The sequence below is a fragment of the Triticum urartu genome, chromosome 5A (genome assembly GCF_056163025.1).
Source record: "Triticum urartu cultivar PI428250 chromosome 5A, HENAU_Tu73, whole genome shotgun sequence".
Classification (NCBI taxonomy): domain Eukaryota; kingdom Viridiplantae; phylum Streptophyta; class Magnoliopsida; order Poales; family Poaceae; genus Triticum; species Triticum urartu.
In genome coordinates, this window is record NC_141877.1 from 75,206,699 (window position 1) to 75,215,829 (window position 9,131).

Consider the following 9,131-nt stretch of genomic DNA (forward strand, 5'->3'; position numbering starts at 1 on the left):
CAGCTGGATGATGCGAATGCAGAGGCAACGTGCATGCGATCCACCAAATGAAATCTTTTTCTCTCCTTGACCTGATACAGAGCACCACACGGCCACACCAGCCTCTGCTCCATGCCGCACAATAATATTCAATCTTCACAAGTAGTAGTATATGGGTTGGAACTTAACTACTCCCTCTATCCTATAATATAAGAATATTTTTAACACTAGACTAGTTCTAAAAACATTTTTATATTATGGAATAGAGGGAGTACAATAGTACTACGTGCTTCCGTTCACATTGCATTTTCTTTTGTTTGATCCAAGCTTGGCCTGACCGGTCAGCCTGTTGTAGAAAATGCTACGAACTTGCAATGGCATTATAATCATTAATCAACACATGATACTCGTGTGTATTGTACAGAATGATGTACACCCAAGTGGAATCATAATCAACACGTGGTACGTGTGAAGGCAAGATCGATGCTTATTATACACAGCCGCCATATGCTTTCTTGTGATAGGGACTGCAGTGCCGCAACATTACATTTGACACAGATTAGCAGTTGACCCTAATTAAGCATGGCAACTGGGATGTGGTTACCAACCATTGCACACGCCATCCGGCTCTATATATACCGGCCAAAAGGCGGTTCTCACCAGTACACAGCTCAGTTTGGAACTAGCTTGCAAGTCGAGATATACTACATACATACCCTCTGTTGCCTATTGCAACTTCTAGTTCAGAAATTTTCTGCAGATTGAGATATGGGTTTTGATGGTGCCAACACGGCTAACTGCGTCGCCACTGGCCGCTGACACACTGTGTGTGTGTGACCGGCGCCGATGGTTTCATCGCGTCCTGGCTCGTGAAGCTCCTCCTGAAGAAGGGCTACGCCGTCCACGGCACGGTCCGGAACCCTGGTGAGTACAATGCACCCTTCATTATATGCTAATTGCCATGCCTGAAGTGCACACCTAACTTTGATGTGTGATTCCAGATGATGTGGCAAGGAATGCTCACCTGGGAGCCTTGGAAGGGGCGACAGAGCGGCTGACCCTCTTCCGGGTGGACCTGCTAGACAAGGAGAGCGTCGTCGCTGCATTCCGAGGATGCGAAGGCGTATTCCATACCGCATGCCCTGTCACCGATGACCCGGTACTTTACTTACACACATAGGTGTACTACGCCACTGACGTCAAATGTACGGTGGCTGACAATGGTTCATTCATGTACGGGTGCAGGAAAAAATGATCGAGCCGGCGGTGAACGGGAAGAGAAACGTGATCAACGCCGCGGCGGAGGTGGGCGGCATCCGGCGTGTGGTAATGACATCGTCGATCGGCGCCGTGTACATGGATCCTCGCCGCAGCCTCGATGGGGAGGCCGACGAGACATGTTGGAGTGACCTCGAGTTCTGCAAGAACACAAAGGTCAGCTTAATTAACTCTCGCTCGTGTAATCTTAGAAGCACCATATTGCTAAAAAAACACATGTATAATGACATGCATCTGACAAGTAAGCATATGCAGAACTGGTACTGCTATGCGAAGACGGTGGCGGAGCAGGCGGCATGGGAGCTTGCCAAGGAGAGGAAGCTAGACCTTGTGGTGATCAACCCGTTTCTAGTGCTGGGCCCTCTGCTGCAGACGGCGGTGAACGCCAGCACGTGGCATATCGCCAAGTACCTTGACGGCTCGGTACAGACGTACACCAATGCGGCATAGGCATACGTGCATGTCCGTGACGTTGCGGATGCACACGCGCGTGCATATGAGACACTTGACGCGCATGGCCGGTACCTCTGTGCGGGGCGCACGCTGCACCACGCCGAGGTGTGTCGTATCCTCGCCAAGTTCTTCCCGGAGTACCCAGTACCCATGAGGTGCAAGGAAGGAGCGGGCGAGATGAAGAAGGGGTGTCAGTTCAGCAGTCGAAGGATCATAGAGCTCGGCGTCGGCATCACGCCGGCGAGCCAGTGTCTGTACGACACCATCACCAGCCTTCAGGACAAGGGCTTCTTACCCTGTCGCGACGCTGATATGTCCTGACAACTCCATGGCCACCTTGGTCAAGTCAGATGCGTGCCCGTTTGATGATTGCATGTCGTGGCATTGTATTCTCCATTTGCTTCTTATTTGTTCACCAATTAATTTAAATGACTTTTAGTGAAAAATATGTCCAAATCTTTACTTGTGCCATTAAAATCTCGGACCGAGTAACTGAGACTTGTGATTTGGCGAGATGCACACCATGTTCGTCGGCTGTGTTCCCAAAGTAACATCGCTTTGGCTGTGATATAACATACTCTCTCTATCTCAATATGTAAGCAGCATAAATAAGCATCTTGCATTTTTTAGACAGAGGGAGTAGAATGTTGTGGTTTGTACACTTTAGGCGACATGTGCATAATGTTCATTGGCAACAATGGCAAGCTGGCATCCCTTCACCTAACAAATGAAATCTTAGACTGTATGAAAGCGTCGACATGCTTCTGTGCGCTGTTTTTCAAGTAAAAACTATACAACAACCATTCTGCGATATTTTTGCTTTATATATGTAAAATTAGAGTCTTATCAACTGAGCTTAAGGATTAACCTCAATCCAATCAAAAAGCTTGTTAAGATATTTACTCTAAATACGGTAGTTCGCTATCTTGAGAACTATCTCAGTAGAATCCTCCTGGAATTATTATTTGTTTAGAAACATCATCAGTAGGCAAAATGCCTACCTGAATTATCGGTTAAACTGAAAGACCGGCAAATCGTCAGAGCATAGGTTTTTTTCTCCTGGTCAGAGAAGCAGAAGCCGATATGCCACATCCACGAGAAATAGATTAAATTCGGGCGAGACAAATCTACCATGCCGAGGGTAAAGCACCATTAACTAACGCATAGAAAAGGTGTCTAAGACTCGGCCAAAACCTTTTAAAGTACTCCACGGGCCAGCCGTCGGGGCCAGAGGCCGTGTCAGTCTTCATAACAGTAAGAGCCTCGTCAATCTCTTGCGGCAGGAAGGAAAGAGCAAGTCCATCATTCTCGTGCTACGACACCCTGGATCCCACAAATCCTCACGGAGGCAGAGCAGTTTTTCGTCAGCCATCCCCAGCAGACCAATGAAAAACTTGTATTGTGACTAACAATTTCATTCTGGGTTACCAGGAGGCCGGAGTCGGATTGGAGGCGCAAAATCGAGCATTTGCGCTTCCGGGCATCAGCAAATGCGTGAAAGTAGCCAGTATTGGCATCCCCTCAGTAACCCACTTGACGCCATCCCTACGGTGCCAATATTCTTCTTTCGCACGAAGAATCGCAAGCACCTGGTGCTCCAGGGCATATATGTGAGCCCACTCCTCTTTCGAGAAGACACGCAAATCGGCATGTGCATCTAGCGACGCAATCTCATCGACCAACCTAGCCTTCTCACATTTGGACTCGCTATCGTGATTGCCATCCCCCCTCCCCCCCACCCACGGAGGGGAGCCTGCAAGACGGCGGCCGCGGAGGTCCAAAACTCAGGTGGACCGCATTGGCACCCCATCTGAGACACGATCTGCTCCCAGCGGTCATTGACCAACTGTACGAAAACAACCACCTCAAACCACACCATTTTGAAGTAAAACCGACTGCTGCGGCAAATATTATCCTCCCTTGAGGACAAAATTAAAGGGACCGTAATCCGAACCTATGTGCGTCTCTTCCACCAAAGAGCACAGGGGAAAAGGACCTCCCACTTTGAAGCGAAGAACACACGATCTAGGACACTACGAACCGGGGCCAATTGCTTGTTAGTCCAGGTGTACCTGGCGCCCATCCTGGCAACTTCACACAACGCTGCAGCCGCGATGGCATTGTTGAACAGAGACACCCTAGCCCAATCAACGTTGCCATTGTTTTTGTCCGCCCCCGAGCGAATCAGGTTAAAATCGCCGCCAACAATGAGCGGGATGTTAGTTTCTCTTTTGGCCCCACCCAGAGCCGCGATCTCCCCTGAAAAATCTACTGATCTCGCATGATCTGCAGGCCCGTAAACGCACACTATCACCCACGACAACCTAGAAACTCTGTGCCGAATGTTCGCAGCAATAAAAACACACACCATTTTCCCACAATACTACATCACAGATATCACGAACAACCCATGAGAAGGCCACCCGAGTGGCCAGAGGACGGCACCCATTGCCAGTCGTAACCCTGCAAGGGATGAAAAGATAGCAAATCTTTAAAGGTGAAATTGGCTTTAATAGTTTCCTACAGCGCCACAACATCAATACGTTCTTTTGCCGTGTGTTCTTTGATTTATGACCACCATGGCCACAACCACGAATATTCCAGAATAAATATCGCATTTTATATTATTCGGTTGCGAAGGCGAACTCCCCATGAGCTCAACGCTTTGGTCACACGCTTCCTAGCCGGGGCACGGCTAGGAGAAGGTATAGCACAAGCATCCCTAAATTCTACTCCCTCATCGGGCACAAGACCGACACCAGCCCCTACTGGTGCCAAGGTCTGCTCCATAGCTGCAGCATATTTTATGGCAGCCACGGCGAAAGCGGCCTGCGCCTCCTCCCTCGCACGCACCAGGGAAATAATGTCCCCGTTAAAGACCTCTACTGCTACGCCTCTATCATATAGAATCCTAGCCAGATGTTCGTCCGAGAACGCATTTAAAATCTTGTATGAGGGCAACGGATACCTTAGGTTTTCATGTTTTTGTCGACGAGGCGAAGCTTGGAACTCTCCGTGAACAACATGTCACTCAATTTGGCCTTGACCCGAGCGTTGGGAGCACGCTGCACCACCGGAGTCGCCCTGGAACGTCTGGCCTTGACGCGTTTACCTGCCGGCAAGTTTTTTTGTTTTTTGTTGAGGGAAGCGTACCTGCCGGCCGGCAAGTTGATTTTTTTTTTCTGAGAGAGAGAAGGCCGGCAAGTTGATGATGCGAACGCAGAGGCAACCGGCATGCGATCCACCAAATGGAATCTTTTTCTTCCCTCGACCTGATACAAAGCACCACACGGCCCACATCAGCTCCTGATCCATGCTGCACAGGAATATTTAATTTTTCAAGTACTATATAGGTTGGAACTTTTTTTTGCGGGGTCTATATAGGTTGGAACTTAACTACTCCTATAGTACTACGCGCATCCGTTCACATTGCATTTTCTTTTGTTTGATCCAAGCTTGGTCTGCCGGTCAGCGTATTATAGAAAATGCTATGGCATTATAATCAACACATGATACTCGTGTGCATTGTAGAAAATGGTGTATGCTGAAAGTGGAATCATAATCAACACTTGGTACGCGTGAAGGCAAGAACGATGCTTATTATACACAGCCGCCATGTGTTTTCTTGTGATAGGAACTGCAGTGCCACAACATTACATTTGACACAGATTTGCAGTTCACCCAAATTAAGCATGCCAAGTGGGATGTGGATGCCAACCGTTGCACACGCCATCCCGGCCCTATATCTACCGGTCACTACACAGCTCAGTTTGGAACTAGCTTGGAAGTCGAGATATACATACATATCCTCTGTTGCCTATTGCAACTTCTAGTTCAGAAATTTTCTACAGATTGAGATATGGGTTTTGATCGTGCCAACACGGCTAACTGCGTCGCCACTGGCCACGGACGCACTGTCTGTGTGACCGGCTCCGGCGGTTTCATCGCGTCCTGACTCGTGAAGCTCCTTCTGAAGAAGGGCTACGCCGTCCACGGCACCGTCCGGAACCCTGGTGAGTACAATGCACCGTTCATCATATGTTCTAATCTCCATGCCTGGAGTGTATGGACACAGCTTCGGTGCCTTAAAGGCATCTGCACTGACATGTGGGCCAGCCACCTGTTGGGCCCACATGTCATAGACATAAAGGTAGGTGCCTTAAGGCACCGAAGCATCGTGCCTAACTTTGGTGTGTGATTCTAGATGACGTGGCAAGGAATGCGCACCTGAGAGCCTTGGAAGGGGCGGTGGAGCGGCTGACCCTCTTTCGGGTGGACCTGCTGGACAAGGAGAGCCTTGTCGCTGCATTCTGAGGATGCGAAGGAGTCTTCCACACCGCATGCCCCGTCACTGATGACCCGGTACTTTACTTAGCCACATACTATATATATAGGTGTACTACTAGCTACTGACATCGAATATATACGATGGCTGACAAAGGTTCATTCATGTATGGGTGTAGGAAAAATGATGTGAGCCGGCAGTGAACGGGACGAGAAACGTGATCAACGCCGTGGAGGAGGTGGGCAGCATCCGGCGTGTGGTAATGACATCGTCGATCGGCTCCGTGTACATGGATCCTTGCCGCAGCATCGATGGGGAGGCCGACGAGACATGTTGGAGCGACCTCGAGTTCTGCAATAACACAAAGTCAGCTTAATTAACTCTCGCTCGTGTAATGTTAGAAGCACCATATTGCTAAGAAAATACATGTATAATGACATGCATCTGACAAGTAAGCATATGCAGAACTGGTACTGCTATGCAAAGACGGTGGCGGAGCAGGCGGCATGGGAGCTCGCAAAGGAGAGGAAGCTAGACCTTGTCGTGATCAACCCGCCTCTAGTGTTGGGCCCTCTGTTGCAGACGGTGGTGAATGCCAGCACTTTGCACACCCCCAAATACCTGGACGGCTCGATGCAGACATACACCAATGCTCCCAGGCATACGTGCATGTCTGGGATGTCGCGGACGCACACGTGCGTGCGTACGAGATGCCTAACTCGCATGGCCAGTACCTCTGCGCGGGGCGCACGCTGCACCACTCTGAGGTGTGTTGTATCCTCGCAAAGTTCTTTCCGGAGTACCGTGCCCACTAGGTGCAAGGAAGGGGCGGGCGAGATGAAGAAAGGGTGCCGGTTCAGGAGTCGTAGGATCATGGAGCTAGGCGTCGGCATCACGCCGGCAAGCCAGTGTCTCTACGACACCGTCACGAGCCTTTAGGACAAGGGCATCTTACCCCGTCGCCACGCTGATATGTCCTGACAACTCCATGGTCACTTTGGCCAAGTTAGCAGCATGCTTGCCCATTTGATGATTACAAAGTCGTGGCATTGAATTCTTTATTTACTTCTTAGTTGCTCATCAATTAATATAAGTGTCCTTTGTCAGAAGAATATGTTATGATGTTTACCTATCGTTGTTGTTTGGGCCATGATTATACATACCACCTCCCTAAATCAATAGTGTAAAAAAATGTGTTATATTGACTTACAGAGGTAGTAGAATATTGTGATCCTTTATTAAAAAAAGCAGAATATTGTGATTTATGCACCAGATCCATTAGCAGCCACGGCAAAACGACACCTTTTCAAACATATGTGCCTACTATGTCATACTATGCTTAGAGCAACTCTAACATAGTCGTCATATGCTTCAGAACTTAATAATAAATCCGGGAAAATGTGAGTACCGATGCCAAGTTTAGAACTTGGACTCTAATGAGATGGTTTCACCACAAGAACATGACCATCTGAGCTAGGCTCGATTCGACATACATAGGGTTTTCCGCAATAACCATAGAATGATTATTATGGTATTTCTATATATAAATAAAAGTAACATATTTATAAGGAGAGAGAGCAATATGTGAGATACAATAGAAATTCAGCCAATTCCGTGTCTTGGTAACATGATGCGTAAAAAATTCTAATCTTAGACATATATAAGTCTATGGAAATGATCTTCCAAGCTAGCAGATTACGACTTGTTGGACTGAGAATTTATCATTGATGGCAAAAGAATGCAGCTCTTGAAATTGTCTATGCATGGCAGAATATTCCATTTATTTGTCCAAAAAAGAACAGAGTTCCCTTGACCAGTTGAGCAATTAGTAACTGATTTGAATCTAGGATTATTCTTTCAATATTCTTCCAACAGAAGGATCCAACAAGTCTTCCATGAGGTGGAGTAGCAGTGTTCGGCATGTTGGTGATCCATCCATCAATGCCATGTTTTGTTATCTAAGTTGCAATGAGTTTGTTGTATATTGGTCTTGGAGTTCAATAAACAACCGTAACATGAAAACTAATGTCAATAGCATAGCCCATATGCTCATTAGTTAAGAAACAACGACGTCTGGAACCCAAAGTACGTTTTGCATAAAAAGGAAGACGTAAAACTATTGACACTTTTTAAAAACAAGTACTTACCTAAAGAAAACCATGGAACATGCACATTATTATTCATCAGCAGGCAAGAGATTACATATAAATCTTCATGGTACACACAATATAGTTGTACACTCCAAATAATACATGATCCCATTATATGTTTCATCCAAAAGAAACCTCTAAGCACAATATCCATCCTTGCACCACATTGCTCGAACCAAAAGTGATGTGATTACACAATATCCTAGAAAAGGGCTAGGCTGCCCACGACACGGTCCGGAACCTATCATACAGAAGCACGAAGAGGAAAGGCAGAAGGGTCATTTTGGTGGAAGGCTCACATTGCACTTCTAGACAGATTTAAGCAAATAAGAAGATGCACAATAGGCTTAGGCCAAAATGTGTTGTTCTAGAAAGAAAAATGGCATGACCAGGCTTTGCAACTAACACTTCCACATCTGCACTATTTTGCCATTAATGATGAGCAAACAGTGCACCATTTTTTTTTGAGGAACAAGATTGGACTGAGCACTTTCACCTGCCCTTATCCATTGAAGCCTTTGGTCAATTCAATTAGATAGAAGAACTTGCTCATCTATACCTACACAGAAAGGATAGCCGGAACATAATTGGGGCTGTTGGCAAGCCCACTGATGATGCCATTAACCTAGGGTAGGGTCATAGGCCTGACCTAGACGCCCTACCCAAGGTCACTACCCTAGAGTTAAGAACATTGAAAGTACAACAAAGGATACAGACTGAAGTAACCTTGGAGTGCAATCCACTCGACAAATTCTCTCACTCAGATACCCCAATTCCATTCGACAAAGAAGAAGTCACTTGACCATACAAGAAACCACTCGGGGTATGGAAGATCTAAAGCCACTCAGGATGGCAACGGTCAGGCGTTCACTCCGCGGTCTTTAAGATCATTTATATCTCTGCCTTAATGTACATTGACCCTGTGTAACGGGCGATGGCTGGGGTCCTGGCGCACTCTATATAAGACACCCCCTCCTCTGGCATAA

At 47.2% G+C, this 9,131-nt stretch overlaps 2 pseudogenes across 2 annotated transcripts; both read left to right on the forward strand.

The window, feature by feature from the left end:
- Nucleotides 1–659: 659 nt before the first annotated feature.
- On the forward strand, nucleotides 660–2,214 carry LOC125555650 (cinnamoyl-CoA reductase 1-like; annotated as a pseudogene). The gene is made up of 4 exons (XR_015603230.1): nucleotides 660–903; nucleotides 981–1,138; nucleotides 1,225–1,413; nucleotides 1,513–2,214. The product of XR_015603230.1 is annotated as a cinnamoyl-CoA reductase 1-like (transcript).
- Nucleotides 2,215–5,512: 3,298 nt separating this feature from the next.
- LOC125555651 (cinnamoyl-CoA reductase 1-like) lies at nucleotides 5,513–7,095 on the forward strand (annotated as a pseudogene). Its single transcript, XR_015603231.1, has 4 exons — nucleotides 5,513–5,723; nucleotides 5,915–6,072; nucleotides 6,174–6,365; nucleotides 6,461–7,095. The product of XR_015603231.1 is annotated as a cinnamoyl-CoA reductase 1-like (transcript).
- The last annotated feature ends 2,036 nt before the right edge of the window (nucleotides 7,096–9,131 follow it).